This window comes from Xenopus laevis, chromosome 5L (assembly GCF_017654675.1).
Source record: "Xenopus laevis strain J_2021 chromosome 5L, Xenopus_laevis_v10.1, whole genome shotgun sequence".
Lineage (NCBI taxonomy): Eukaryota > Metazoa > Chordata > Amphibia > Anura > Pipidae > Xenopus > Xenopus laevis.
The window spans coordinates 45,772,245-45,798,456 of record NC_054379.1 but is presented as its reverse complement, the minus strand read 5'-3'; the positions used below and the strand labels follow the sequence as shown (position 1 = coordinate 45,798,456).

Below are 26,212 nucleotides of genomic sequence, written 5' to 3'. Positions count from 1 at the left end.
ATAAATTCTTTTCCTTTGCTTCACTATTTCTACTATTTCATTTGTTTAAAATGTATGAACCTACTGTTAGTATCAAAGCTGAAGGAATAGCATTGCACACCAACAAAACCAGCCAGGATGGCCGAGTGGTTAAGGCGTCGGACTTAAGATCCAATGGACAAGTGTCCGCGTGGGTTCGAACCCCACTTCTGGCAGGAGTTTTAAACTCCCACTAAAAGCATAGTCAAATCAATATAAAAAAGAAGTCAATTTAGAATTCAAGCATCTACCTTGCAACATTCAAACAACTACCTTTGCAAAGTGCCAAAAACTCCAAATGGTTAAATGACAGTGGCCTGGCCGGTAAAAATTGTGGTTAATCCGGATGTTATTAATAGGGAAAAAAACATAAATATATAGGAAGGCCGGTATTTGTTTCCAGAAAAGGTGGCAACCCTATCTGCCTTGCCTATATATAAATTAATATCCTTTTCTTCACTATTTCTACTCTTTCATTTGTTTAAAATGTATGAACCTACTGTTAGTATCAAAGCTGAAGGAATAGCATTATATAACAGCAAAACAAGCCAGGATGGCCGAGTGGTTAAGGCGTTGGACTTAAGATCCAATGGACAAATGTCCGCGTGGGTTCGAACCCCACTGCTGGCAGGAGTTTTAAACTCCCACTAAAAGCATAGTCAAATCAATATAAAAAAGAAGTCAATTTAGAATTCAAGCATCTACCTTGCAACATTCAAACAACTACCTTTGCAAAGTGCCAAAAACTCCAAACGGTTAAATGACAGTGGCCTGGCTGGTAAAAATGCTGTTTGATCCCAATGTTATTAAAGGGATACTGTCATCGTAAAACATGTTTTTTTCAAAACGCATCAGTTAATAGTGCTGCTCCAGCAGAATTCTGCACTGAAATCCATTTCTCAAAAGAGCAAACAGATTTGTTAATATTTAATTTTGAAATCTGACATGGGGCTAGACATTTTGTCAATTTCCCAGCTGCCCCTGGTCATGTGACTTGTGCCTGCACTTTAGGAGAGAAATGTTTTCTGACAGGCTGCTGTTTTTCTTTCTCAATGTAACTGAATGTGTCTCAGTGAGACATGGGTTTTTATTATTGAGTGATGTTCTTAGATCTACCAGGCAGCTGTTATCTTGTGTTAGGGAGCTGTTATCTGGTTACCTTCCCATTGTTCTTTTCTTTGGCTGCTGGGAGGGGGAAAAGGGAGGGGGTGATATCACTTCAACTTGCAGTACAGCAGTAAAGAGTGATTGAAGTTTATCAGAGCACAAGTCACATGACTTGGGGCAGCTGGGAAATTGACAATATGTCTAGCCCCAAGTCAGATTTCAAAATTGAATATAAAAAAATCTGTTTGCTCTTTTGAGAAATGGATTTGAGCACAGAATTCTGCTGGAGCAGCACTATTAACCGATTCATTTTGAAAAAAATGTTTTTTTCCAATGACAGTATCCCTTTAATAGGGAAAAAACATAAATATATAGGAAGGCCAGTATTTTCATCCAGAAAAGGTGGCAACCCTATCTGCCTTGCCTATATATAAATTCTTTTCCTTTGCTTCACTATTTCTACTATTTCATTTGTTTAAAATGTATGAACCTACTGTTAGTATCAAAGCTGAAGGAATAGCATTATACCCCAACAAAACCAGCCAGGATGGCCGAGTGGTTAAGGCGTTGGACTTAAGATCCAATGGACAAATGTCTGCGTGGGTTCGAACCCCACTTCTGGCAGGAGTTTTAAACTCCCACTAAAAGCATAGTCAAATCAATATAAAAAAGAAGTCAATTTTGAATTCAAGCATCTACAGTACCTTGCAACATTCAAACAACTACCTTTGCAAAGTGCCAAAAACTCCAAACGGTTAAATGACATTGGCCTGGCTGGTAAAAATGCTGTTTGATCCCAATGTTATTAAAGGGATACTGTCATCGTAAAACATGTTTTTTTCAAAACGCATCAGTTAATAGTGCTGCTCCAGCAGAATTCTGCACTGAAATCCATTTCTCAAAAGAGCAAACAGATTTGTTAATATTCAATTTTGAAATCTGACATGGGGCTAGACATTTTGTCAATTTCCCAGCTGCCCCTGGTCATGTGACTTCTGCCAGCACTTTAGGAGAGAAATGTTTTCTGGCAGGCTGCTGTTTTTCTTTCTCAATGTAACTGAATGTGTCTCAGTGAGACATGGGTTTTTATTATTGAGTGATGTTCTTAGATCTACCAGGCAGCTGTTATCTTGTGTTAGGGAGCTGTTATCTGGTTACCTTCCCATTGTTCTTTTCTTTGGCTGCTGGGAGGGGGGGAAAGGGAGGGGGTGATATCACTTCAACTTGCAGTACAGCAGTAAAGAGTGATTGAAGTTTATCAGAGCACAAGTCACATGACTTGGGGCAGCTGGGAAATTGACAATATGTCTAGCCCCAAGTCAGATTTCAAAATTGAATATAAAAAAATCTGTTTGCTCTTTTGAGAAATGGATTTCAGCACAGAATTCTGCTGGAGCAGCACTATTAACCGATTCATTTTGAAAAAAATGTTTTTTTCCAATGACAGTATCCCTTTAATAGGGAAAAAACATAAATATATAGGAAGGCCAGTATTTTCATCCAGAAAAGGTGGCAACCCTATCTGCCTTGCCTATATATAAATTCTTTCCTTTGCTTCACTATTTCTACTATTTCATTTGTTTAAAATGTATGAACCTACTGTTAGTATCAAAGCTGAAGGAATAGCATTATACCCCAACAAAACCAGCCAGGATGGCCGAGTGGTTAAGGCGTTGGACTTAAGATCCAATGGACAAATGTCTGCGTGGGTTCGAACCCCACTTCTGGCAGGAGTTTTAAACTCCCACTAAAAGCATAGTCAAATCAATATAAAAAAGAAGTCAATTTTGAATTCAAGCATCTACAGTACCTTGCAACATTCAAACAACTACCTTTGCAAAGTGCCAAAAACTCCAAACGGTTAAATGACATTGGCCTGGCTGGTAAAAATGCTGTTTGATCCCAATGTTATTAAAGGGATACTGTCATCGTAAAACATGTTTTTTTCAAAACGCATCAGTTAATAGTGCTGCTCCAGCAGAATTCTGCACTGAAATCCATTTCTCAAAAGAGCAAACAGATTTGTTAATATTCAATTTTGAAATCTGACATGGGGCTAGACATTTTGTCAATTTCCCAGCTGCCCCTGGTCATGTGACTTCTGCCAGCACTTTAGGAGAGAAATGTTTTCTGGCAGGCTGCTGTTTTTCTTTCTCAATGTAACTGAATGTGTCTCAGTGAGACATGGGTTTTTATTATTGAGTGATGTTCTTAGATCTACCAGGCAGCTGTTATCTTGTGTTAGGGAGCTGTTATCTGGTTACCTTCCCATTGTTCTTTTCTTTGGCTGCTGGGAGGGGGGGAAAGGGAGGGGGTGATATCACTTCAACTTGCAGTACAGCAGTAAAGAGTGATTGAAGTTTATCAGAGCACAAGTCACATGACTTGGGGCAGCTGGGAAATTGACAATATGTCTAGCCCCAAGTCAGATTTCAAAATTGAATATAAAAAAATCTGTTTGCTCTTTTGAGAAATGGATTTCAGCACAGAATTCTGCTGGAGCAGCACTATTAACCGATTCATTTTGAAAAAAATGTTTTTTTCCAATGACAGTATCCCTTTAATAGGGAAAAAACATAAATATATAGGAAGGCCAGTATTTTCATCCAGAAAAGGTGGCAACCCTATCTGCCTTGCCTATATATAAATTCTTTTCCTTTGCTTCACTATTTCTACTATTTCATTTGTTTAAAATGTATGAACCTACTGTTAGTATCAAAGCTGAAGGAATAGCATTACACATCAGCAAAACCAGCCAGGATGGCCGAGTGGTTAAGGCGTCGGACTTAAGATCCAATGGGCAAGTGTCCGCGTGGGTTCGAACCCCACTTCTGGCAGGAGTTCTAAACTCCCACTAAAAGCATAGTCAAATCAATATAAAAAAGAAGTCAATTTAGAATTCAAGCATCTACCTTGCAACATTCAAACAACTACCTTTGCCAAAAACTCCAAATGGTTAAATGACAGTGGCCTGGCCGGTAAAAATTGTGGTTAATCCGGATGTTATTAATAGGGAAAAAAACATAAATATATAGGAAGGCCGGTATTTGTTTCCAGAAAAGGTGGCAACCCTATCGGCCTTGCCTATATAAATTAATATCCTTTTCTTCACTATTTCTACTCTTTCATTTGTTTAAAATGTATGAACCTACTGTTAGTATCAAAGCTGAAGGAATAGCATTATATAACAGCAAAACAAGCCAGGATGGCCGAGTGGTTAAGGCGTTGGACTTAAGATCCAATGGACAAATGTCCGCGTGGGTTCGAACCCCACTTCTGGCAGGAGTTTTAAACTCCCACTAAAAGCATAGTCAAATCAATATAAAAAAGAAGTCAATTTAGAATTCAAGCATCTACCTTGCAACATTCAAACAACTACATTTGCAAAGTGCCAAAAACTCCAAACGGTTAAATGACATTGGCCTGGCTGGTAAAAATGCTGTTTGATCCCAATGTTATTAAAGGGATACTGTCATCGTAAAACATGTTTTTTTCAAAACGCATCAGTTAATAGTGCTGCTCCAGCAGAATTCTGCACTGAAATCCATTTCTCAAAAGAGCAAACAGATTTGTTAATATTCAATTTTGAAATCTGACATGGGGCTAGACATTTTGTCAATTTCCCAGCTGCCCCTGGTCATGTGACTTCTGCCTGCACTTTAGGAGAGAAATGTTTTCTGGCAGGCTGCTGTTTTTCTTTCTCAATGTAACTGAATGTGTCTCAGTGAGACATGGGTTTTTATTATTGAGTGATGTTCTTAGATCTACCAAGCAGCTGTTATCTTGTGTTAGGGAGCTGTTATCTGGTTACCTTCCCATTGTTCTTTTCTTTGGCTGCTGGGAGGGGGGAAAGGGAGGGGGTGATATCACTTCAACTTGCAGTACAGCAATAAAGAGTGATTGAAGTTTATCAGAGCACAAGTCACATGACTTGGGGCAGCTGGGAAATTGACAATATGTCTAGCCCCAAGTCAGATTTCAAAATTGAATATAAAAAAATCTGTTTGCTCTTTTGAGAAATGGATTTCAGCACAGAATTCTGCTGGAGCAGCACTATTAACCGATTCATTTTGAAAAAAATGTTTTTTTCCAATGACAGTATCCCTTTAATAGGGAAAAAACATAAATATATAGGAAGGCCAGTATTTTCATCCAGAAAAGGTGGCAACCCTATCTGCCTTGCCTATATATAAATTCTTTTCCTTTGCTTCACTATTTCTACTATTTCATTTGTTTAAAATGTATGAACCTACTGTTAGTATCAAAGCTGAAGGAATAGCATTATACCCCAACAAAACCAGCCAGGATAGCCGAGTGGTTAAGGCGTTGGACTTAAGATCCAACGGACAAATGTCCGCGTGGGTTCGAACCCCACTTCTGGCAGGAGTTTTAAACTCCCACTAAAAGCATAGTCAAATCAATATAAAAAAGAAGTCAATTTAGAATTCAAGCATCTACCTTGCAACATTCAAACAACTACATTTGCAAAGTGCCAAAAACTCCAAACGGTTAAATGACATTGGCCTGGCTGGTAAAAATGCTGTTTGATCCCAATGTTATTAAAGGGATACTGTCATCATAAAACATGTTTTTTTCAAAACGCATCAGTTAATAGTGCTGCTCCAGCAGAATTCTGCACTGAAATCCATTTCTCAAAAGAGCAAACAGATTTGTTAATATTCAATTTTGAAATCTGACATGGGGCTAGACATTTTGTCAATTTCCCAGCTGCCCCTGGTCATGTGACTTCTGCCTGCACTTTAGGAGAGAAATGTTTTCTGGCAGGCTGCTGTTTTTCTTTCTCAATGTAACTGAATGTGTCTCAGTGAGACATGGGTTTTTATTATTGAGTGATGTTCTTAGATCTACCAAGCAGCTGTTATCTTGTGTTAGGGAGCTGTTATCTGGTTACCTTCCCATTGTTCTTTTCTTTGGCTGCTGGGAGGGGGGAAAGGGAGGGGGTGATATCACTTCAACTTGCAGTACAGCAGTAAAGAGTGATTGAAGTTTATCAGAGCACAAGTCACATGACTTGGGGCAGCTGGGAAATTGACAATATGTCTAGCCCCAAGTCAGATTTCAAAATTGAATATAAAAAAATCTGTTTGCTCTTTTGAGAAATGGATTTCAGCACAGAATTCTGCTGGAGCAGCACTATTAACCGATTCATTTTGAAAAAAATGGTTTTTTCCAATGACAGTATCCCTTTAATAGGGAAAAAACATAAATATATAGGAAGGCCAGTATTTTCATCCAGAAAAGGTGGCAAACCTATCTGCCTTGCCTATATATAAATTCTTTTCCTTTGCTTCACTATTTCTACTATTTCATTTGTTTAAAATGTATGAACCTACTATTAGTATCAAAGCTGAAGGAATAGCATTATACCCCAACAAAACCAGCCAGGATGGCCGAGTGGTTAAGGCGTTGGACTTAAGATCCAATGGACAAATGTCTGCGTTGGTTCGAACCCCACTGCTGGCAGGAGTTTTAAACTCCCACTAAAAGCATAGTCAAATCAATATAAAAAAGAAGTCAATTTAGAATTCAAGCATCTACCTTGCAACATTCAAACAACTACCTTTGCAAAGTGCCAAAAACTCCAAACGGTTAAATGACAGTGGCCTGGCTGGTAAAAATGCTGTTTGATCCTAATGTTATTAAAGGGATACTGTCATCGTAAAACATGTTTTTTTCAAAATGCATCAGTTAATAGTGCTGCTCCAGCAGAATTCTGCACTGAAATCCATTTCTCAAAAGAGCAAACAGATTTGTTAATATTCAATTTTGAAATCTGACATGGGGCTAGACATTTTGTCAATTTCCCAGCTGCCCCTGGTCATGTGACTTGTGCCTGCACTTTAGGAGAGAAATGTTTTCTGACAGGGTGCTGTTTTTCTTTCTCAATGTAACTGAATGTGTCTCAGTGAGACATGGGTTTTTATTATTGAGTGATGTTCTTATATCTACCAGGCAGCTGTTATCTTGTGTTAGGGAGCTGTTATCTGGTTACCTTCCCATTGTTCTTTTCTTTGGCTGCTGGGAGGGGGGAAAGGGAGGGGGTGATATCACTTCAACTTGCAGTACAGCAGTAAAGAGTGATTGAAGTTTATCAGAGCACAAGTCACATGACTTGGGGCTGCTGGGAAATTGACAATATGTCTAGCCCCAAGTCAGATTTCAAAATTGAATATAAAAAAATCTGTTTGCTCTTTTGAGAAATGGATTTCAGCACAGAATTCTGCTGGAGCAGCACTATTAACCGATTCATTTTGAAAAAAATGTTTTTTTCCAATGACAGTATCCCTTTAATAGGGAAAAACATAAATATATAGGAAGGCCAGTATTTTCATCCAGAAAAGGTGGCAACCCTATCTGCCTTGCCTATATATAAATTCTTTTCCTTTGCTTCACTATTTCTACTATTTCATTTGTTTAAAATGTATGAACCTACTGTTAGTATCAAAGCTGAAGGAATAGCATTACACAACAGCAAAACCAGCCAGGATGGCCGAGTGGTTATGGCGTCGGACTTAAGATCCAATGGACAAGTGTCCGCGTGGGTTCGAACCCCACTTCTGGCAGGAGTTTTAAACTCCCACTAAAAGCATAGTCAAATCAATATAAAAAAGAAGTCAATTTAGAATTCAAGCATCTACCTTGCAACATTCAAACAACTACCTTTGCAAAGTGCCAAAAACTCCAAATGGTTAAATGACAGTGGCCTGGCCGGTAAAAATTGTGGTTAATCTGGATGTTATTAATAGGGAAAAAAACATAAATATATAGGAAGGCCGGTATTTGTTTCCAGAAAAGGTGGCAACCCTATCTGCCTTGCCTATATAAATTAATATCCTTTTCTTCACTATTTCTACTCTTTCATTTGTTTAAAATGTATGAACCTACTGTTAGTATCAAAGCTGAAGGAATAGCATTATATAACAGCAAAACAAGCCAGGATGGCCGAGTGGTTAAGGCGTTGGACTTAAGATCCAATGGACAAATGTCCGCGTGGGTTCGAACCCCACTTCTGGCAGGAGTTTTAAACTCCCACTAAAAGCATAGTCAAATCAATATTAAAAAGAAGTCAATTTTGAATTCAAGCATCTACCTTGCAACATTCAAACAACTACCTTTGCAAAGTGCCAAAAACTCCAAACGGTTAAATGACAGTGGCCTGGCTGGTAAAAATGCTGTTTGAGCCCAATGTTATTAAAGGGATACTGTCATCGTAAAACATGTTTTTTTCAAAACGCATCAGTTAATAGTGCTGCTCCAGCAGAATTCTGCACTGAAATCCATTTCTCAAAAGAGCAAACAGATTTGTTAATATTCAATTTTGAAATCTGACATGGGGCTAGACATTTTGTCAATTTCCCAGCTGCCCCTGGTCATGTGACTTCTGCCTGCACTTTAGGAGAGAAATGTTTTCTGGCAGGCTGCTGTTTTTCCTTCTCAATGTAACTGAATGTGTCTCAGTGAGACATGGGTTTTTACTATTGAGTGTTGTTCTTAGATCTACCAGGCAGCTGTTATCTTGTGTTAGGGAGCTGTTATCTGGTTACCTTCCCATTGTTCTTTTCTTTGGCTGCCTGGGGGGGGAAGGGAGGGAAGTGATATCACTTCAACTTGCAGTACAGCAGTAAAGAGTGATTGAAGTTTATCAGAGCACAAGTCACATGACTTGGGGCAGCTGGGAAATTGACAATATGTCTAGCCCCATGTCAGATTTCAAAATTGAATATAAAAAAATCTGCTTGCTCTTTTGAGAAATGGATTTCAGCACAGAATTCTGCTGGAGCAGCACTATTAACCGATTCATTTTGAAAAAAACATGTTTTTTCCCATGACAGTATCCCTTTAATAGGGAAAAAAACATAAATATATAGGAAGGCCAGTATTTTCATCCAGAAAAGGTGGCAACCCTATCTGCCTTTCCTATATATAAATTCTTTTCCTTTGCTTCACTATTTTTACTATTTCATTTGTTTAAAATGTATGAACCTACTGTTAGAATCAAAGCTGAATGAATAGCATTATACACCAGCAAAAGCAGCCAGGATGACCGAGTGGTTAAGGCGTTGGACTTAAGATCCAATGGACAAATGTCCGCGTGGGTTCGAACCCCACTTCTGGCAGGAGTTTTAAACTCCCACTAAAAGCATAGTCAAATCAATATAAAAAAGAATTCAATTTAGAATTCAAGCATCTACCTTGCAACATTCAAACAACTACCTTTGCAAAGTGCCAAAAACTCCAAACGGTTAAATGACAGTGGCCTGGCTGGTAAAAATGCTGGTTGATCCCAATGTTATTAAAGGCATACTGTCATCGTAAAACATTTGTTTTTTTCAAAACGCATCAGTTAATAGTGCTGCTCCAGCAGAATTCTGCACTGAAATCCATTTCTCAAAAGAGCAAACAGATTTGTTAATATTCAATTTTGAAATCTGACATGGGGCTAGACATTTTGTCAATTTCCCAGCTGCCCCTGGTCATGTGACTTGTGCCTGCACTTTAGGAGAGAAATGTTTTCTGGCAGGCTGCTGTTTTTCCTTCTCAATGTAACTGAATGTGTCTCAGTGAGACATGGGTTTTTACTATTGAGTGTTGTTCTTAGATCTACCAGGCAGCTGTTATCTTGTGTTAGGGAGCTGTTATCTGGTTACCTTCCCATTGTTCTTTTCTTTGGCTGCTGGGAGGGGGGGAAAGGGAGGGGGTGATATCACTTCAACTTGCAGTACAGCAGTAAAGTGTGATTGAAGTTTATCAGAGCACAAGTCACATGACTTGGGGCAGCTGGGAAATTGACAATATGTCTAGCCCCATGTCAGATTTCAAAATTGAATATACAAAAATCTGTTTGCTCTTTTGAGAAATGGATTTCAGCACAGAATTCTGCTGGAGCAGCACCATTAACCGATTCATTTTGAAAAAAATGTTTTTTTCCAATGACAGTATCCCTTTAATAGGGAAAAAACATAAATATATAGGAAGGCCAGTATTTTCATCCAGAAAAGGTGGCAACCCTATCTGCCTTGCCTATATATAAATTCTTTTCCTTTGCTTCACTATTTCTACTATTTCATTTGTTTAAAATGTATGAACCTACTGTTAGTATCAAAGCTGAAGGAATAGCATTACACAGAAGCAAAACCAGCCAGGATGGCCGAGTGGTTAAGGCGTTGGACTTAAGATCCAATGGACAAATGTCCGCGTGGGTTCGAACCCCACTTCTGGCAGGAGTTTTAAACTCCCACTATAAGCATAGTCAAATCAATATAAAAATTAGTCAATTTAGAATTCGAGCATCTACCTTGCAATATTCAAACAACTACCTTTGCAAACTGCCAAAAACTTCAAATGGTTAAATGACAGTGGCCTGGCCGGTAAACATTCTGGTTAATCCGGATGTTATTAATAGGGAAAAAAACATAAATATATAGGAAGGCTGGTATTTTTTTCCAGAAAAGGTGGCAACCCTATCTGCCTTGCCTATATAAATTAATATCCTTTTCTTCACTATTTCTTTTCTTTCATTTGTTTAAAATGTATGAACCTACTGTTAGTATCAAAGCTGAAGGAATAGCATTATATAACAGCAAAACAAGCCAGGATGGCCGAGTGGTTAAGGCGTTGGACATAAGATCCAATGGACAAATGTCTGCGTGGGTTCGAACCCCACTTCTGGCAGGAGTTTTAAACTCCCACTAAAAGCATAGTCAAATCAATATAAAAAAGAAGTAACTACCTTTGCAAAGTGCCAAAAACTCCAAACGGTTAAATGACAGTGGCCTGGCTGGTAAAAATGCTGGTTGATCCCAATGTTATTAAAGGTATACTGTCATCGTAAAACATTTGTTTTTTTCAAAACGCATCAGTTAATAGTGCTGCTCCAGCAGAATTCTGCACTGAAATCCATTTCTCAAAAGAGCAAACATATTTGTTAATATTCAATTTTGAAATCTGACATGGGGCTAGACATTTTGTCAATTTCCCAGCTGCTCCTGGTCATGTGACTTGTGCCTGCACTTTAGGAGAGAAATGTTTTCTGACAGGCTGCTGTTTTTCCTTCTCAATGTAACTGAATGTGTCTCAGTGAGTCATGGGTTTTTACTATTGAGTGTTATTCTTAGATCTACCAGGCAGCTGTTATCTTGTGTTAGGGAGCTGTTATCTGGTTATCTTCCCATTGTTCTTTTCTTTGGCTGCTGGGGGGGAAAGGGAGGGGGGTGATATCACTTCAACTTGCAGTACAGCAGTAAAGAGTGATTGAAGTTTATCAGAGCACAAGTCACATGACTTGGGGCAGCTGGGAAATTGACAATATGTCTAGCCCCATGTCAGATTTCAAAATTGAATATAAAAAAATCTGCTCTTTTGAGAAATGGATTTCAGCACAGAATTCTGCTGGAGCAGCACTATTAACCGATTCATTTTGAAAAAACATGTTTTTTCCCATGACAGTATCCCTTTAATAGGGAAAAAAACATAAATATATAGGAAGGCCAGTATTTTCATCCAGAAAAGGTGGCAACCCTATCTGCCTTGCCTATATAAATTAATATCATTTTCTTCACTATTTCTACTCTTTCATTTGTTTAAAATGTATGAACCTACTGTTAGTATCAAAGCTGAAGGAATAGCATTAAATAACAGCAAAACAAGCCAGGATGGCCGAGTGGTTAAGGCGTTGGAATTAAGAACCAATGGACAAATGTCTGCGTTGGTACAAACCCCATTTCTTCCAGGGGTTACAAATTTCCACTAAAAGCATTGTCAAATCAATACAAAGAGGGAAAAGAAATAAGTATTCAAACATCTACCTTTGGAGCATGGCAAATAATCCAGAATGGGCAGCTGTTTAAAGAGTTGGTGTTAAGACCCAATTGACAAGTGTCTGCATGGGATCAAACCCAGCTTCTGTTGAGTGTTTTAAACTCACACAAATATCAATTGGAGATCAATAAAAAAAAACACCAGAAAAATTGAACAATAATTGTGAAGTGTAGTTAGTAAATGACAATGATACAGTATTTAACAGAACTTTTACTCAATCAATATTCCTAATACATTGGCTTTGCTTCAGTCTCTTTCTCTCTCTCTATCTATATATTAATATCCTTTGCTTCACTATTTCTACTATTTCATTTGTTTAAAATGTATGAACCTACTGTTAGTATCAAAGCTGAATGAATAGGATTATAAACCATCAAAACCAGGCAGGATGGCTGTGTTGTTAAGGCTTTGGACTTAAGATCCAATGTCCGCATGCGTTCAAACCCCACTTCTGGCAAGTGTTTTAAGCTTGCGCAAATAGCAATGTCAAATCAATAAAAAAACATAAGAAAAACTGAACAGTCCTCATAAAATGCAACATTTAAACATCTACCTGGTAGCATGCTAGACTTTCACACTGTAGCACCATGGCTCTTGAAATGTATAACACTAAATATTCCTAATATAACACTAAATATTCCTAAATATAACACTAAATATTATACACAGTGGCTCTGGTTATACATAATGCTATAAATAGCATTTTTCTTGACTTCACTGTTTCGAAAAATTGTGAATTTCTGTTGAAAAAATGTATGAATAACTGATTCAATAGCATATTAAACCTGACAACAATACCAAGGTGTTGGACTTGAAATCCAAAGAACAAATGTTTGTGTGGGTTTAAACTTTACCACTTGCATTGATTTGTCACTGGTTAGTATTATACAACCTTCTGTCCATCCACAATGCTATGGGGAGAGACTGGATTCCTGATAACCTCAGAGTGACATTGATTATTGGTATAAAGTCCCAGTAGCAACAGATAGGCAATACATTAGGGTAGCCATACTTGCTCAGACTTATATATACTCCTTGTCTGATATTTTAGAAAGGCTGCAAAAGGCTCATTATTTGGAAAAAATTACAGCAAAAGCAGTTAAGCGAATTACAAAATAGCCTTAAATATAAATTATTAACACTTGCTTTTATTAAACCATTAAAGCTTCTGTAGATATGATTAACTTTTAAAATAAAAATATTTTATTATTTAAAGTGGTCTCCATTATACACAGTTTTGTGGCCGCAGCCTTACCATTTTTCTGCCATACTGCCATATTTATAAAGGTGCTTTTTACTTTTTGTTTTTCTACTTTAGTCCTGGCATAACCCACTGGCATCAAGAAGAAAAATGTAGGCAAGAATGAATTTCTAATATGAAAGGTATCACCCATGCACAGGGTTGCCATGGGTGGGGGGGACATGCCAGGGGTTCCTTGTTAATTGCCATATATACAGAAGCTCTGAAATGCAGGTCACTGATCAGTGGAGTTTGTGCCTAGAATGGTGGGGTTTGCATGTGTTTTGTTGCATATGGATATGACCAGTAGATTGGGGGTTAGATGGCATAGAAATAGCATGTGTGGGCTTCAAGGTGGTGCTCCCAGGCCTCTTCCTTCATAAGCATTTACAATAGTTAAAAGTACAATTAAAAGTTGGAGAAAGTACATAAAATGTCTACTAGTGGAGCTGACCTTTGTCGACACCCCCCAACAACACTGCCCTGCTCCCCATCTTCATAAACCCGACCCCTTTCCCAGGTTTAACCACTGGCAAAGATCGCAGCCCTTTTATCACATCAAGAAACTCATATGCCTGGGGGTGCATTTGCCCTTGTCCATATTTCAAGGTGACAGTTGAATTGTCTCCTGACTACAGTGTGCAAATGTCATAAATAAAGATAAAGCAGGGACTAATGTGAATTATGAACACTCTGCAAAGCCACCAAATACGTATAATAATAAAGAAAATAATATATATATATATAAAAATGTGAATATCATTCCTAATTTAAATCTCTCTTGTATGCTCTAGGGCTAGGCGTTGCCAGGGGTATGAATAGGGGGTACTCTTTAATTCCAGCCCTGTACAGTCACTTTATGTATCTTAAAGGAACAGTAACACCAAAAAAATGTAAGTGTTTTAAAGTAATGAAAATATCATGTAGTGTTGCCCTGCACTGGTAAAACTGATCTGTTTGCTTCAGGAACACTGCAATAGTTCATATAAACAAGCTGCTATGGAGCAATGGTGCAAATTGAAAAACAGCTATATGGCACAGGTTAACTAATGGATAACAGATAACACCATTAGACAGACAGAGCTTATTTGCTATATGCTGTGTAACCTGAGCCTTTTCTCCTTTGAATGGCTGCCCCCGTTGCTACACAGCAGCTTATTTATTTAAACAATAGTAGTGTTTCTGAAGCAAGCACAAGTTTTACCAGTGCAGGGCAACAATGCATTATATTTTTAATTCCTGTAAAACACTTTTATTTTTTGACGTTACTGTTCCTTTAAGTCCTTGTTTCCTACTCATCAATGTATATACAACCCTTTCTGAGATTATGCTGCACAATAACATAGTTTTGTGACACTTTTACCATAATTTCTTATTATTACGTAAGCAATAAAAACACTGAAATGATTTTAAATTATTTAGGAGAAAAAAAAATTCTACCAGGAGTGGGGTTCGAACCCACGCGGACATATGTCCATTGGATCTTAAGTCCAACGCCTTAACCACTCGGCCATCCTGGTGAATATGCTCAAGCATGTGAAATTATTCTTATAAGGGAATATACTTCACACTCTTTTCTGTTTATTTTGCAGCATTTCAGTGATATTTTGCTTGCCGCTTTGTGACTGAAAGGTCCCTGACAATTATTTTACAAATAAAGAACTGCCGTGACCCATAAACCGTGCCATTTTTTTCACTACTATTACAAATTCCATTTGCCCAATAACATTTATAACAAACCGCATCAGCTGTGTATGAAAAAATACACTCATTTATCTAATTACTTAACAAAACAGGCATTTTCAGAATAGAAAGGGGCGTGTCTATTAACAGAACTCGTCATCGCAAGGTTCATTTAGGCCCGCCCACGTTCGATGGCTTCACTCTATCAGTTTCGTCGTTTCTGCGCTCAACAAGGAAGTCCTCGTTCTTACTGACGTCACAGACAGAGTTCCACTTGACTGCATCGGGGGAGGGGTGGGGCGAAGTTTGTCTTGGGAAAAGTGAGTCAGCAGCGCGTTCGTTTTTAAAGTGTGTGGGGAGGGAGTATTTTGCAACACCGTTCTTGAGGATTATTATTGTATTTTCAGCTTGTCCTCACAGACGGAATTCTGATTGGCTGCATGGGGTAGGCGGGGCGTATGGTTTTGTTATCGTTCCTTAATAAACAAAGTGCAGGGTTGCCACGTTGGCAGTTTTCAGACAAATCGGGCTACTAATTTAAAGCCCAGGTGGAGTTTGAAAGTACAAACTTGCCAACATAAGGATGTGGGCTACTTTTTGAGCTTAGTTTTTCTTTGCCCTAATGTGCCGTTTCTGTGTCTCCCGATGCATGTTGGGTTATGTGGTTTTTGTTTAACAATTTACTGACTGCCAAGTTTAATGGAAGACTACAATACCCAGCATTCATTTGGACTGACTTGTGTCGGAGTCGGGAGTTACCAGATTCTAGGCTCTGTACCCGTCACTCCTAAACGTTCTCGTATTTTTCAGTGACTTTACTCAATTTTAGACCATTTTGGGGCAAAAATCTAATGTCTACAAAAATGTCTAGAGGTTGACCTGTTTTACCAATATTTATTGAAATTGTAAATGTATTAGGGCTTTATGAGCCCCTATACCTCCTGGGCCCCCCTCTGTAGTTATGCTCCTGGTGATGGGAGAATCTCTGCCATTTTGCTTCATGGCGTATTTTCATATATATTCTTTATTTTTTAGATTTTTTTTTCACTGCACATATTTTGCTATTTTTGGGCTACTTTTCAAGTGCCTCTTGGCTAGTTTTGGGCTGGTTTTCTAGCTGACCTTGGCTGGTTTTGAAAATTGGACCTGGCAACCCCGCAAAGTGTCGTAATAAATTCAGCGATACACCAGGGGTTCCCAAGTAAATCCCGCATCTATCAGGCCAATATGGGATCCGCTCACCATTCCCGTTTCATGGCCCGGGTGCTTTCCGCCCCAGACCTATTCAGTGTCGGACTGGCCCGGCGGGAAACCGGGAAAAAACCCGGTGGGCCCCGACCCTCATGGGCCCCCGCCGGGCCAGAACCCTTCTCTAGATATTTCCAATCGCGGAAAAAAAATGTTTTTCCGGCGATGCGCAGCACTGCCAGCGCATGCACGCCGAACGGCGCTGTTGCGCATGCGTGCCGAACGGCGCTATTGCGCATACGCGCCAAGCGGCGGTGTTGCTGGGCCGACACATTTTAGTAGGGGTGCAGGGGGCCGGAGGGGGGCCCCTGGACAGCAGTCCCGGTGGGCCCCTGGACAGCAGTCCCGGTGGGCCCCGGGCCCCCCAGTCCGACCCTGGACCTATTGCTTATACTCTGGAGCAGTTAAATCTCCCCAAAACTGCAGAGTGCATAAATCATCTGTTAAGAATCTTACCCAGTTGAGTAAGACGCCCTGAGTCCATCACTAAGTAGACTCAGGAGGTCTCTGAGCAAGTGCAGTGACACGAAACTCATCAGACCTCGTACGCTGCTTTTACCGGTGTATCAAGATGAATCAATAAAGTAACTTTTTTTACTTATGATTTGGAATAAGCGATTCTTTTGAGAAGACCCTGGAGTGTGCCGCTGTAATGATCGGCATGAACCCCACAAAGTGTGTTTAAATATGAAAATAAAACCTATATTATCACCGGTAGTGGTTCCCGAGGAGTGCAGTTGGGGTGATGCTGCTGAAGTGGATGTAGCATGGGGACCTGTAAATGGCGGTCTTGTATCTGTATGTGCAGGTTATGTCATGTTTGTTCGCTGTTGCTGCCTGTAAACATCTGCATGTTCAATCTGGTGCTTGTGTAGCGGGTGGGCCACGTGGTCTGTCTATGATCACTGTCTGCTTTATGGTGCAGTTTTTCTCTTGGATATTAAAAGTGTTGTTCACTTTTTCTAGTATGATGTAGAGAGTGATATTCTGAGACAATTTGCAATTGGTTTTCGTTGTTTATTATTTGTGGTTTTTGAGTTTATCTTTTTATTCAGCAGCTCTTCAGTTTCAATTCTTCAGTGTAATTTCAGCAATCTGGTTGCTAGGGTCCACGTAACCCTTGCAACCATGCACTGATTTGAATATGAGACTTGAATATGAATAGGAGAGGGCCTGAATATAAACATAAGTAATAAAAAGTAGCAATAAAAATACATTTGTAGCCTCACAGAGCATTTGTTTTTTTAAATGGGGTCAGTGACCCCCATTTGAAAGCTGGAAAAAGTCAGAAGAAAAAGGCAAATCATTAAAAAAAAAAAAACTATAAAAAAAAAAATTAGACCAACGGAATTAGAATTAGCAGTTCTATAACATATCAAAAGTTAGATAATAGTAAGCAGTTTGGCCTAGTCTGCCACTCTGTGCTGGGGTTGAATGGCCACCCTAAATATGTGTTCATAAATTAGCTAGGTATGAACATACAAAGACTAAGAAGACTACAGGGCTTTGTGGAGAGGGGCCTGAGTAAGTCAATACCTTTGTGCCTCTTCAATAATTCAAAATGGAGTCCACATACACCTTTATTTAACCCGTCCGAAAAGTATATTGCCTCCTGTCTTGACAATTGGAAGGAGCATTCCTTCACGTTCCAATAGCCGAGCAACAGCAGCATTTTCTGCTCTTTGGAACAGGCATTTCTAGTTTCAAGCTCTTTTCTGTGACCATTTTAAAGGACCAGTAATGTCTAAATGTGAAAAAAGTGTATCTTGGCATCAAATTTATATTTTTAAGAGCTTTTTAAACTGTAGTTTTGTAGAGCGCTATGAATTACATTTGACCCCTGTTTATCTTCCAGTGTAAGAACTAATCCCATTGCTTTCTACACCACATGTACTAAATTTAGGCTAATGCCACATGGTGCTTGTTCTCAGCCTGTGTATAACTGCAGACCAAGAATCTACTGATACGCTGGCCTCTGCTTGCTCCTGTGGCTATATTGGCCTTGATACAGACAAAGGGGTATATTTATCAGAGTAAAGGTAGAGTTCACCAGTCCATTGCAGTGAAATTCCACCACTCCATTCTTTTCTTTGTTTTTTTTTTTAAAAGAGTATTTATCAATGGGTGAAAGTAAAAGTTCATCCTTTGATAAATACGCCTTTCAAAACCCATAGAAATGAATGGAGCGTGGCAGAATTTCACTCTAGTGGACTGTGGTGATCTCTAACTTCACTCTTTGATAAATATACCCCAAAGAGCGGATTGTGGCGAGGAAACAAGAAGTTGCATTTTGTGCCAAAATCAACTCCGTGTACTGATGTAGTGCTTCTGAGTGCAGACACTAGACCAAGTAGAGGCCAGTTGATCTGCAGCTGAGAATCAGCCCTCCTTGTAGCAGTGGCCTTTGAAATCAACCTCACATTTTTTTACCAATAGGACACTCTACCAGCCTCCGTAAATATATGAAGGATTTTGTTTTTACTACAGCAAGGCAATGACATAAAATAGGGGGCAGTACAGTACTCCACAAATAAACTGCCAAACACCATTTAAAAATGGCATCCAAATGATACAATCCCTGCCCTGAAAGCACCATCCACATCTTGCTTCTCATTTGCACTCAGTTTGATGTATCACCCATTGCAGCAGATACAACTCTCAAGTACTCGTCTCCAGTGATGCTGCTATTGGGGGGTAAGATTCTCCATATGGGTAGAATACTTGGTAATTTGTGTCTGAAATTTCTCTTTGTGGTTGTTAAAGGGGTTGTTCACCTTGCAGACGCTTTTTTTTTTTTTTTCAGTTGTTTGTCGATTTCTCACATGGAATTGCTTTCCTTTTTTTTTTCTTTTTACAAAGTTGGAAGTTTAAAGTGTAGTGTTACTGTCTCTTGTGTTTCAGGCAGCTCAGTAATTCAGGTGCAGATTCTGAACTATTACAATTTGTTACATTAGCTGATACATTTCTCGGCAGCATCTGTGGGATATTAGCAATTATTAGTGATGGACAAATTTGTCCCGTTACGCTTCACCATGAACTTCGCAAATTTCCTGAGAAACTGTCGAAAAATTAGTGAAACAACGATTTTGACGCACAATTTTGCTGGCATCAAAATGGGCACCGGCATCGAAACGGGGGCGTCAATTGTTCACAAATTCACGCCTGGCGAATAAATTCGCCCATCACTAGCAAATATTGTATCAATTCTAACAGCTGCATTTAATGGATCAACTATAATATTGAACTGTTGCTTTAGAAACACACAAGAAGGTAAAAAATTAAGCTTTAGACTTCAATAGTAGAAAGTACCGGTAATTCAATAATTGAAAAGTAATTCAATAATGGAAAGTAATTGAAAAAAGTCTTTATTTCTGGTTAACAAGTAAACTGAAATGTGTTGGAAAGTGAACAACCCCTTTGATGATTAGTGGTTCAAGTAGGGTTAAAACCAATTTAAAACACCATTTTTTCTGTATATTATCTTGAATTACCATTTGAATAGTCAAACCTCATTTTATGGATGTTTTTTTACAGTCCATCATGTTCTAATGCATTTCAGTGTGAGATTTTCCCAGATTTTACATTTATTTTGTTTAATTACAATGTGCTAAGTACACAATCCCTTCTGGCTTCATGTCTGTATGTGTAACCCTTTCTTGGCACACTCCCTAAGGGTAAGTGCACAAGGGGAGATTAGTCGCCCCAGTGACAAATCGCCTCTTCTTGGGGGCGACAATCTCCCCAAACTGCCTTCTCCTACCTTCCCGCTGGCTATAATGAAAAATCGCCAGCGGTATGGCGACTTCGGAAAACGAAGTGCCGCGAGTGCCATACCATATGCTGGTGATTTTTCATCATAGCTGACGGGAAAGTAGGGGAAGGCAGTTTGGGGAGATTGTCGCCCCGAAGAAGAGGCGATTTGTCACTGGGAGACTAGTCTCCACATGTGCCCTTATCCTAACAATAGTATCCCCCTCACTAAGGGCAAATGGCACACCAGGAGATTAATTGCTAACGATGAATCTCTGCTTCTGAGGGCGACTAATCTCCTGTAATCTCCAGGAAAAGCTTTCCCATAGGCAATAATGTGAATTGCTGGTGGTAAAACCCATGTGTCGCTTCAGTCTCCCAAAATGTTGCTACAAGAGAAAACTTAAAGCGATTTTGGGAGACTGAAGCGACAAATGGGTTTTACCACCAGCGATTCACATTATTGCCTATGAGAAAGCTTTAACTGGAGATTAGTCCGCTGCAGAAGCAGAGATTTAGCGCTAACGATGCCATTGCCCTAAAGCTTAGTGCGCTTACAGCCAGAAATCTGACAAACCTTGAACATGTGCTAAATTTAAAGGGATACTGTCATGGGGAAAAAATGTTTTTTTCAAAATGCATCAATTAATAGTGTTTCTTCACCAGACTTCTGCACTGAAATCCATTTTCAAAAGAGTAAACTGAATTTTCTTTATATTTAATATTAAAATCTGATATGGGGCTAGATATATTGCCAGTTTCTCAGCTGCCCCCGTCATGTGACATGTGCTCTGATAAACTTCAGTCACTCTTTACTTCTGTACTGCATGTTGGAGTGATATCACCCCTCCCCCCAAAAGCAGCCTGACAGAACAATGGGAAGGTAACCAGATAGCAGCTCCCTAACACAAGATAACAGCTGCCTGGTAGATCTAAGAACAGCCCTCAATAGTAAAATCCAGGTCCCACTGCAACACATTCAGTTACATTGAGTAGGAGTAGCCAGAAAGCAGTTCCATCCTAAAGTGCTGGCTCTTTCTGAAAGCACATGACCAGACAAAATGACCTGAGATGGCACCTACACACCAATATTACAACTAAAAAAATGCACTTGCTGGTTAAAGGAATTGTTCAGTATAAAAATAAAAACTGGGTAAATAGATAGGCTGTGCAAAATAAAAAATGTTTCTAATATAGTTAGTTAGCCAAAAATGTAATGTATAAAGACTGGAGTGATTTGATATATAACAAGTCAGTCACAACTCTACTTCCTGCTTTTCAGCTCTCTTGGTTTACACTGACTGGTTACCCTAGCTACCAGGCAGTAACCAATCAGAGACTTGAGGGGGGGCCACATGGGTCATATCTGTTGCTTTTGAATCTGAGCTGAACGCTGAGGGTCAATTACAAACTCACTGAACAGAAATGTACCATGTGGCCCCCCTTCAAGTCGCTGACTTACTCAGAGTTATAGAGCTGAAAAGCAGGACGTTGGATTCTGGCTGTTTTATTAGACATCCAGTCACTCCAGCCTTTATACATAACATTTTTGGCTAACTAAGTATATTAGAAACATTTTTTATTTTGCGCAGCCTATCTATTTACCCAGTTTTTATTTTCACACTGAACTATTCCTTTAAGGAATGGAATTTTATATTGAAGAATGAATTATTTGCAGTGTAAACAGTGTAATTTAGAAAAAAAAATGACAGAATCCCTTTAAAGGAACACTATACCCCTCAAACAATGTAGGTCTCTATAAATAGATATTGCATAAAACAGCTCATATGTAAAATCCTGCTTCATGTAAATAAACCATTTTCATAATAATATACTTTTTTAGTACTATGTGCCATTGGGTAATCATAAATAGAAAATTGCCATTGTAAAAAAGGAGGGCCACCCCCTGGGATCGAAGGATTCATGGTGCACACAAACAAACCATACATGTTAGGTCACATGAGCCAATTAACAGACAGAGTTCTTTCTTTTGCTTCCACACTTTTTCCAGTATTTCTGGTCAGGTGATCTCTGAGGCAGCACACAGACCAACGCAAAGTGGTGGCTCAAGGCAAGAGATATAAAAGGGCAATATTTACTTAAATATATATTCCAGTTTGAAAAGATTCTTTAATATGCCACTTAATTTGATAGTTTATCTGTTGCTCAAGTATTTATTTTAGGGGTGTAGTTTTCCTTTAAGAGACTGGGAAACTGAAGGATCTGGAGGTCCCACTGGGCAATAAAATACACAGATTTGCAGCAAAAATAATCTTTATATTTAGAGAAAAAAATGCAAATGGCTTCTAATATAAATAGCACTCCTACAATGGGGGCACGTGGGGCTGTATCTGACACACTAGAAGATAAAATTCATAAAGGCCGATCCTGTAGTTTTAGCCTTCAAACCAGGCTTTTCTTTCTCCCCTTATTCCCAGATGGACCCTCAGGTTCTCAGCAGTCTTCAGACGGTAGTCCCTGCCTGTAACAAGCAGAGGAAGCTAAGGCACAGTTGCTGGTTGACCTGAAATGAATGAAGACAGGACAGGAGGAAGATTTTCCAGATCCTACATAGTCCTGTAGGCGTTCACTCTATTATACACAATAAGAAACATGCCTAGTGCAATCATATGGGTAACATACAAGAACAATAAAGAGATGAACTCTGGCACTTCATAGTGCAATGAAAAATTCAACATTTAAACACTCTTCAACAGGGAGGAAAAAAAGACCACTTGGTCCCTCTAGTGCGCCTAGTCATTTTTATTTGTGTGTGTATTTTTGTCTGAAACTATAAATCTGTGCTATTTATATACCATCTGTTCTATGGAAATATAAGGCTTCTGTACTAGAAAGAAACTATGCAAATGCAGAAACAGAAGAAAATAGAATAGATATATGACACAAAAACACTTTCAACTGCCTTTTATATGAGTGGGTTCTCCAGATTCTTTGCATACTCTAAAAACATGCATTACGTTTAATTGGATTTTGAAATTTGCCCATTTTGTGTGTGTGTGTGCATATGTCATATGGGTCTTAGATTGTAAGTTCTACTGGGGCAAGACTAATGTGAACAATGTACAATCTCTGTAAAGCACTGCACTTTATAAATAATAATAGGTGCTTTGGTGATTGGAGCTATTGCACATCAATAACGTTCTAATTTATGCATATTTATATATTTTTTTATGTAGAGGTAAAGTCCGTGTACTCAAATATGCTTTAAAGATACCCAAAACTGTCACTAAATGGGATAATAGAGAATAAAATGATGAAGAAAAAGGCCTCGTGCTGTTTCTTGTATAACTGGTTTGGTTTTAACAGCTTTGTAACAGTGTTGCACCTGCAACAAGTTAGCACAGGAAGCCAGAACAGAAAAGAAGCTATCTTCAACAGAAGTTTTTTATAAGAAAAAGGAAGATGCATAAAAAAATATAAAGATAACATTAAAAGTACATGAAAGAATGAAACACCTACCACCTCTCTCTAAAGCCTACAAACCTTCTGCAAGCTCTCCATTAGGTGCTGAATTAAAACTCCCAGTATCCATCAGCAGAAACTGAGGAGCAGGCATATACATTAATATTTGCTTACTAAATTGTAAAGAAAACAGCAAAATAGATGCACACTTGAAAACATACAAAAGCCAGAAGGTTTCCAGAATTTTATTTGGACACACAAAACATACAAAATATAATAAATAGTACAGTAAGTACAATCCACTGCCTGACCCTGTAATGGAAAGCGTTGATGTGTATTGATTTGCATGTTCGCAAATAAGGGTTAACGTTATTAATCATTTAGGGAAATTTACCACCTCCGTGTGTGAAGCACAGTTTGTTCTCTTAAATTCTCACAATGCGTGTTTTGAAAGGATGGGTCAGACTCATTGGATACATATATAATAAAAGTAAAAATAAAACGTCATAGAAAAGATGAAAGAACACAAAAAAAAATGGTTGCTGGGTCACAATGGCTTTGCATAAGGCACAGTGTCTGACGGGCCCAGATGTCAGTGGGCCCTCTAGCTTCTAACCATTTAGCATATATCTTGGTCATTACCTATTTCTTTATGAGGATTTATAATGGAGGAATATAGAAAATAGATATAAGATAGATAGAATATAAGAAGACTATAAGTAGATATAAGAAGACTATAAGTAGATATAAGAAGACTATAAGTAGATATAAGAAGACTATAGTAAGTAGATATAAAAGACTAGGAGAATAAAGAGGTTAAGGAGAGGAGGAATAATAGTTTGGAAAGTGGGCCCCATAGTGTTCTGTAGTAGTTGTTTTCTGGTGGGCCACTGGCATCCCAGTCCAACACTGATAAGGCAGTTATATTAATGGCAACTTAAGCAAGCCTATATTTGTCCATAATAGCGCAGTACGAATTCCCAAGCCTATGCCATAAAAGCACTGATTCCCAGCCAGTGGCTTTGAGCAACATGTTGCTCACCAACCACACTGGATGTTGCTCCCAGTGGCCTCAAAGCAGTTGCTTATTTTTGAATTCCAGACTTTGGGCTGCCAGTCTACATAGGGGCTACCAAATAACGAATTGCAGTACTTAGTTTGAACCACACAGGAACCTTTCTCATGATATTGTTGCTCCCCAACTCTTTTTACATCTGAATGTACAGTAGGTAAAAAAAAAAGTTGGAGACCCCATGCCATGAAAGATCTAGCAATCCATCTCTCCAGCACATACATTTTTTGACTGTTGTGTCTGACCATTCCCTCCTCTTACTCTCATCATGTGCATTTTCAGTTAAGCTAATGGCACAAATTTGGGGGTATTTATGGCCTGCCACGCGTTTTCTGGGATTAAAATGAGCTGCCATATCTTCTCAGATCTTGGGTAAAAATTGATTGACTGCATTTGCATGCAATTTGACAGCAATATGTGGGGGAGATTTAGGGCCTTTTGATGCTGTGATTCTAGGTCCATACTTATAAGAGTGTGCAAACCTCTTAAGGTGTAGAATATGGCTATAGATACATGATTGCACAATAGATTTATGGGATATGTTATTGTCAAACAATTCTGGCTTTGGCTGGCCTTCGTAGATAAATTAGAAGAATACCCTAGTAGTATAATAATGTAGTATATTTAGAATAGTTAGATTAACCAGGGACATGGACTCTTTCCCTTGGGAATTTTGGAGATTACAAATTATACATGTTGAAACCTTCTTAGTTGGTAATAGTATGAAAATTGTGAATGTGGAACAGCTAGTATTCATGGCACAGCCACAGCATGGCGTCTTCCTGTAGGCAAAATTAACTGTTCAAGAAAACAAGTCTGACCTATATGTCCATGCTTTGAATTTTTCAACGTACAAATGGAAAATGAGACTGGCTGAATTTAGACCTGCAATGTAAATAAAAGTGTGTGTGTGTGTATTAGTGGAATGTAGGCAGCATGCCTGTATTTATATATCACAAAAGGATTGCCTGTGCACCTCTGTTAAATAAACTCTACAGCAACTTCTCTAAATAAACTTTGCTTATACACATGGTCATTCCTTACTTGTTGATGCATGCAGTGTGGCATTTTATGCTTAGGAACGTATGATTGCAAACATTAAGGGGTTATTTGTTAAAGGTCGAGTTGTGTTTTCTTGAAGTCTTTCAAGGGTAGTTGCACTAAAAAATTCAAATTTTTTGAGATTTATTATGCCCCAAAGCTGCTTAAGACCCGAATCCAAAAATACTCCAGCTAAAAGCAGTCGAGGTCATGTAGAAGTCAGTGGCAGAGGTCCCGTTAATCATTTGAAGATGTTTTTTGCCTTCATGATTTCATGTGTTTTACTGATTTCAATAAATTAGAGGTATTCAATTCTTTTTTAGCCTATAAACTCGATAAATTTGAGGTATTTAATTTTTTTCCCTGATTGCATTCAATTGAGTTCTTTCTTTTTGGGGTTTTTTTTTTATAAATAAACTAACATTCGAGGTAGAAAAAACCTCACAAACGCAACCTTTGATAAATAACCCCCTAAGTAGCACAAGTAATATAAAAAACAAATAAAGGCCCAAAGCCACACATGAGGGGACAGCTGACTGCAAGAAGTAATATGGTGTTATGGACGGATCCACTTAACTACTGTATGTGAGCTACATACCTTCCCTTGTTTAACTCCATATAAACATTTATTCACTTTTGATGAAGAATCTCTTAAAATGTTTTGCTCTTTTCAGTAGGCAGCTGGGATATAGTGATAAAGTGCTAGAGCATCTGCTTTACTTTCTTTTAACAATGACAAAAAAATAGTGACTACCAATAAATCTGGCTAGGAAAAAAAAAATAGTGAGGAC

General features: G+C 38.6%; 1 long non-coding RNA gene and 14 other non-coding genes across 15 annotated transcripts; 13 read left to right on the top strand and 2 right to left on the bottom strand.

The window, feature by feature from the left end:
• The first annotated feature begins 111 nt into the window (after window positions 1–111).
• On the top strand, window positions 112–194 carry trnal-uaa. The gene has a single exon. It is a non-coding gene; the product is annotated as a tRNA-Leu (tRNA).
• A 371-nt stretch (window positions 195–565) lies between these two features.
• On the top strand, window positions 566–648 carry trnal-uaa. The gene has a single exon. It is a non-coding gene; the product is annotated as a tRNA-Leu (tRNA).
• A 1,018-nt stretch (window positions 649–1,666) lies between these two features.
• Window positions 1,667–1,749, top strand: trnal-uaa. The gene has a single exon. It is a non-coding gene; the product is annotated as a tRNA-Leu (tRNA).
• A 1,023-nt stretch (window positions 1,750–2,772) lies between these two features.
• Window positions 2,773–2,855, top strand: trnal-uaa. Its single transcript has one exon. It is a non-coding gene; the product is annotated as a tRNA-Leu (tRNA).
• Window positions 2,856–3,879: 1,024 nt separating this feature from the next.
• On the top strand, window positions 3,880–3,962 carry trnal-uaa. Its single transcript has one exon. It is a non-coding gene; the product is annotated as a tRNA-Leu (tRNA).
• Window positions 3,963–3,971: 9 nt separating this feature from the next.
• Window positions 3,972–6,739, bottom strand: LOC121393528. Its single transcript, XR_005961137.1, has 2 exons — window positions 6,707–6,739; window positions 3,972–4,059 (listed from the first exon to the last, which is right to left on the bottom strand). It is a non-coding gene; the product is annotated as an uncharacterized LOC121393528 (long non-coding RNA).
• trnal-uaa lies at window positions 4,325–4,407 on the top strand. The gene has a single exon. It is a non-coding gene; the product is annotated as a tRNA-Leu (tRNA).
• Window positions 5,426–5,508, top strand: trnal-uaa. Its single transcript has one exon. It is a non-coding gene; the product is annotated as a tRNA-Leu (tRNA).
• On the top strand, window positions 6,527–6,609 carry trnal-uaa. Its single transcript has one exon. It is a non-coding gene; the product is annotated as a tRNA-Leu (tRNA).
• Window positions 6,740–7,626: 887 nt separating the features above from the next.
• Window positions 7,627–7,709, top strand: trnal-uaa. Its single transcript has one exon. It is a non-coding gene; the product is annotated as a tRNA-Leu (tRNA).
• Window positions 7,710–8,078: 369 nt separating this feature from the next.
• On the top strand, window positions 8,079–8,161 carry trnal-uaa. Its single transcript has one exon. It is a non-coding gene; the product is annotated as a tRNA-Leu (tRNA).
• Window positions 8,162–9,180: 1,019 nt separating this feature from the next.
• On the top strand, window positions 9,181–9,263 carry trnal-uaa. The gene has a single exon. It is a non-coding gene; the product is annotated as a tRNA-Leu (tRNA).
• Window positions 9,264–10,284: 1,021 nt separating this feature from the next.
• On the top strand, window positions 10,285–10,367 carry trnal-uaa. Its single transcript has one exon. It is a non-coding gene; the product is annotated as a tRNA-Leu (tRNA).
• Window positions 10,368–10,735: 368 nt separating this feature from the next.
• On the top strand, window positions 10,736–10,818 carry trnal-uaa. Its single transcript has one exon. It is a non-coding gene; the product is annotated as a tRNA-Leu (tRNA).
• A 3,823-nt stretch (window positions 10,819–14,641) lies between these two features.
• On the bottom strand, window positions 14,642–14,724 carry trnal-uaa. Its single transcript has one exon. It is a non-coding gene; the product is annotated as a tRNA-Leu (tRNA).
• Window positions 14,725–26,212: the final 11,488 nt, after the last annotated feature.